This window comes from Fukomys damarensis, unplaced genomic scaffold, assembly GCF_012274545.1.
Source record: "Fukomys damarensis isolate Sample0158 unplaced genomic scaffold, DMR_v1.0_HiC HiC_scaffold_32, whole genome shotgun sequence".
NCBI classification, from domain to species: Eukaryota; Metazoa; Chordata; class Mammalia; order Rodentia; family Bathyergidae; genus Fukomys; species Fukomys damarensis.
In genome coordinates, this window is record NW_022900944.1 from 33,527,211 (window position 1) to 33,532,534 (window position 5,324).

A 5,324-nucleotide genomic window follows, 5' to 3' on the forward strand; every position below is an offset into this window, starting at 1 on the left:
CCAGGCTGGTCTCGAACTCACAGTGAGCCTCCCAAATGCTGGGATTATAGGTGTGTGCCACTACTCCCAGCCTAGAATTAAGTCATTTCAGACATGCATGATATCAAGAAATTTCATCCTCTGTACTTTCTTTGGGGTCCTTCAAGGGATATACCATCTCTACAAAAATGAAGAATTTAAATAATTTTTAGATATAAGCCAGGACAACACTCACTTGTAATCTCAGTTACTCAGAAATCTGAGGCAGGAAGGATAGCAAGTTTGAGACCAAGCTGAGCAACTTAGTGAGCCCCTGTCTCAGAAAGTAAAATAAAAAGGGATTGGAGAAGGGCCAGGGATTTAGCCCAGTGGTTCACTGGCCTGCCTTGAAAGTGCAAGGACCCGAGTTCAATCCCTGGTACCAAAAAAAAAAAAAAGTGTGGGGGGATTGGGGATATGTAGCTCAGTGGTAGAGTGCTTGCTTAGCATATGGGAGGCCCTGGGTTTGATTCTCAATACTGCAACAGAACAAAAAACATTTAAAAGAATAAAGCACAAATGAGAAAGATGATTCTGGAAAGAGGAAAAGTGAATCAAACTCCCAAGATGATAAATGGTCAAGCGAAATTGCAAAAGAACAGAGTGTAACCAGTCCAGGTGGCTATAGAAAGACAGGGTTCCAGGAAAGGCAGCTGCAAGAAAAAATAGAACTGATAGATTTTCAAATATGTTTTTTTATCGTGAAGATTTGAGGGACAGATTAATGATACAATACAACTAAACAGATGTGGAAATAGGCAGTGATTTCCTCCAAAAAACCAAAATGGATATACAAGAAAGAAAATGTGATCATAGAACTGTATTTACAGTGGTCCTACAATATAAACACTTAATAAACATGACTGACAATATTAGAATGACCAGAGGAGAAACCTATGTAGGATCATGGTGTAAGCAAGCTCAGAAGATGTTTGTCCAAAATGGAAAATAATTTGAGGAATAGCAGTGTCAACATGGTCTTCTCAGGGCCAGGGATTTAGCTCAGGAGTTCGGTGGCCTGCCTTGCAAGTGCAAGGACCTGAGTTCAATCCCCGGTACCAAAAAAAAACCAAACCATGGTCTTCTCCAAGTATGGAGGTATCTACCGGAAGAAACGCCTAGACGAGCCAGAAGGGCTTTTTCTATAGGTGAGGATCGGGGATGGGGAGGGACAAGGCACAAGACTACTTGTTTTAGAAGCTCAGGGTCAGTAAGTGCCCCCTTCTCCACGCCCAGTTCTGCTCCAGTTGTAAGATAGGAATCTGATGGGAGAGCAAAATACTCTTTGTGTTATTGATAAGAACAAAGTTGGAGAACGCAACTTTGGCCAGAGCAGGGGAACTTTCTGACATTCCCTCAGTGAACAGGGCAGGTGTAGCCAGAGTCCCTGACAAGCTCCCACGGTGGGGTCCTATCCCTGCTTGACTTCCAGCACGGAGGAGCACCACGGAGGAGACAAAGGCATGGGCTGAGAAAACCTAGCTCCTTTTTCTAAAATTCACGGTCACATAAGAGAACTCATTTCTCCCAGGTCAAGGGCCCAGTGAAGCCGTTCCCTAGACGTTCACAGGGTGGGAAAGAGCCAGGTTCCTCTAGCAGAAGACCTACGGTGCTACTGTATCCACATGTGTTGATAATATTGATTAAAAATAATTACATTTTAAAAAATAGAAATGCAACACTTTTAGGAATGCATTGTCATTCCTCCCCCCTCTTTGTTAACATTTATCTGGTGAATAGTACATTGGCCAAAAATTTGGGTCCTGAAGTCAGACCTACATTTGAATTGACAATTAACTGCTATAATCCTTTCTGTTAATAAGTACACACGCAATTATAGTGCTTACTGGATGCTTTATACATATTGGCTCCCTCAATCTTCTAGCAAGACCATGAAACAAGTAATTATCCCCAGTTTACAAGAAAGAGAAACTGAGGCATGAAGAGTTATATAACTGGCACAGTGGTGCCAAGTAAGTAGTGAGTCATCATCTGCACCAAGGAGACTGGCTCTAGCAGTCTCCTTTAACCATGGTGCTGCCTCATTTGAGTTAAGTGATTTATATGCATTATAATACATTTAATGCCCAATAAACCTGAACAGGTGGCTGCTTTATCTCCATTTGCTTTTTTTTTTTCAGCTTTAATTGAGTTTATTGGTATATTTTAGGGATACAGTACAGTTACATTCACTGTATCCCCATTTGCTTTTAAAGGAAAAGTTTCAAGCTGGGTATGGTGGCACAGTCCTGTAATCCCAGCACTTGGGAGTTTGAGGTCAGCCTGAAGTATATAGCAAGACTCTGTCTCAAGAAACAACAGCAACTATAAAATAAATAAATAAATAAAATAAAGGAGAGGTTTCATTTGGCTTATTATCCCCATTTTAGAGGACATACTGTGAGAATGTGTCCAGGTCTGTGACTCTACCATGTGTTTCTCATTAAGAAATAATATTTGTAAAAGAAGTATTTTGGGAGTGTACTAGTGGTGAATTTTTATATATTGAAACAAGCAGGAATTTATATTCAAAACATGCTGTTCCCTGGGCAAGACGAGATTGGGTGCAGATAAGTTTGTTTGATGGCTAAAACAAACTTAAAACAATAAATCTTTTAAAACAGAAAAGTTGAAAGAAGGAGGCAAAAAGGTCACTTGTTGTCCCACATTTTTTTTTTTTCTTGGTACCGGGCATTGAACTTGTCCCACATTTAAAGTAATGGGCAGTGCTTTGATGTATTAACTTTTATCTATTTCATTCTAGTATTTCTTCTATGCATTTTTTCATGGCATAAATATAATCTTGTGTCCTTTTCACTTAATATCCCATCACTGTATTTCCTGTTATAAATGCTTCACATTATTTTAATGACTCCATATTATTCTATAAAATGTACCAGGGTTTTTTTAGAATTTCATCTGGCTTTTAACAATCTGTTATAAACAGCCTTACCAAAAAAATCTTTCGGAAAGCTTTTGACTTTCTTTGCTTTTGTTTCTAAGGATAAATTTCTTGCTTTGGAATTATTGGGTCAAAAGATATTCTTGTGGTTCAGGCTCTGTATTACTCCCCAAACCACTTGCTAAGAGTCCCACCAGCAGGGTGCCTGTTTCATTGCAGAATAGGATATATTATTTGCTGATGGTTTTGGTAGAATAAAAATAATTTTGGTAGTGTAATTTTTCAAATGAATTCAATTTTGTTACTTAAATCCTTTGTTCAGGAGAATTATCACCCTGAAATCTATTCAGAGATTTTAGTTTTTTTTCTAAAGATTGGCTTTAAAGTAGACACACTCAGGCCAGGGATTTAGCTCAGCGGTGCAGCCGCCTGTCTCAAAAGTTCAAGGTCCTGAGTTCGATCCCTGGTACCAATAAATAAATAAATAAATTAGATATACTCATATAATTATATATAATTTGCTATGCATATTCCATCTAAGCTTTTTCTTATTTCCAGAACTGGGGATTGAGCCCAGATCCTCTGCACTGAGCTACATTCCCAGCCCTTTTTTATTTTGAGACAGCATCTTGATAAATCACCAAGTTGCTCAGGCTGGACTAGAACTTTTTTTTTTTTTGGTACTGGGTATCAAACTCGGGACCTTGTGCTTGCAAGGTAGGTGGCAGAACCACTGAGCTAAATCCCCAGCCCTGGACTAGAACTTTTAATCCTCTGCCTCAGCCTCACAAAGTGTTGGGATTACACACATAATCCACCATGCTGGCCCAAGCTACTTATTCAACATATTCTTTATTGAAGAACCGCCTGCTTTTCAACATCCTGTATTAATACCAGACACATGGTAACAAAGGAAACTACATTTAAAAAATTTTTGTATGTCCGTTTTTTTAAACTCATTTTTCATCAATACAGCCCATGTGCATAGTTCAAGAAGCTTAAATAATGCTATCAGTCTTTTTTTTTTTTTTTCCCCTGCCCGCTACCAGGAATTGAACTCACATCGTTGCACTTGCCAGGTAGGCAATGAGTCTCTGAGCTAAATCCTTAGCCATGCAACCAATTTTTTGCTGCGGAAGACTTGTTCTTTCTCACTGTGAACTTCTAGAGGACGGTTTCGCGGGGCTCCTGACCTTGAAGAAGTGAGTTCTCTGACGTGACTAGAGAATTCTGGGTAAAAGAATTCTCTTTGCCCAGCCTGTGCTTTTGTCTCTTCCTTGTTGCAGCTCTGTGCTAGACGTTGGGGGAGGGAGGTGAGGCCCCACCACAGGAGTCTTCCGGTCAGTGACTCAGGGGACCTCTACCCTGCTTGCTGGTAGAAGGTAGGAAGGCTCCCCTGCTCTGAGTTACATCCTCCAATTTTGGGTTTTCTTTGCTAGACAATCCACTTTCAGCTCATTACTTCTGGTGGCTCCTCCTTTTTCCCCTCCTCCTCTTCCTCACCCCTACTTCCTTGGGACTTAGCACTGAGCTGTTACATCGCCAGCCCTTTTTAAAGTTTTTATTTTGACCACAGGGTCCTGCTAAGTTGCTGAATTGCCCAGGCTGGGCTCTAACGTGCAGTCCTCCCACCTCACCCTCCCAGAGTGCTGGGATCACAGGCGTGTGCCGCTATACCCAGCTCCTTCCTAGCTCGTGCATGCTTGAGAATTCTCCATGAGCCCGTGTCCAGTACCCGCTGCCCCTCATCCCCACCTCCAGATGCTTCCAGCTGACTCGTCTGTGTGGCCTGCGGTACCGTGTTGAGCCTGCGCTCAGTAGGCCGCGGAGCCGCGTGGACATTGATTAGCGACCTCTGCCACCCGCCCGAAGAGAGTAGCGGGCGACAGGCAGCATATCTTCCATGTCATCCCCAGCCTTCAGAGTCCAGCCCTCGTCTCACTTTCTCCATGAAATCCCACATTACTCCTGTCCATATCACCTAGAATCTAGGTCCTAGATTCTCTTCTCTGAGCGCCTGTCACTCTCAAGCCGTTTTCACTGTTTGACCCCTGAATAGTTGGTGTGCTTTCCCAGCTGGATTGGAGTTTATTTGAGGGCACAGATTGGGCAGTATATTTATTCTATGTTCCCTTGCTGGGCCCAGTGCAGGGCTCTTCTAAGGTAGCAACTGTACAGAATCCACTGGATTGCTAGGTTTGGGTAGGTAAAGCAGGACAGGAGTAGAAAATGTGCCCTCTGCTGGTGTGGTTGAAAAGAGCGTTCCTCTGAATATTTGCAACCTTCATCTGACCTCTGGAGCAAATAAAAAAAGGTTTCTTTATAACATTGATTGAATTGTACTGAGGGTCCTAAACCCTATGAAGAAGGATCCTGGACTATATCGTTGTGTTTTGTTTTTTGT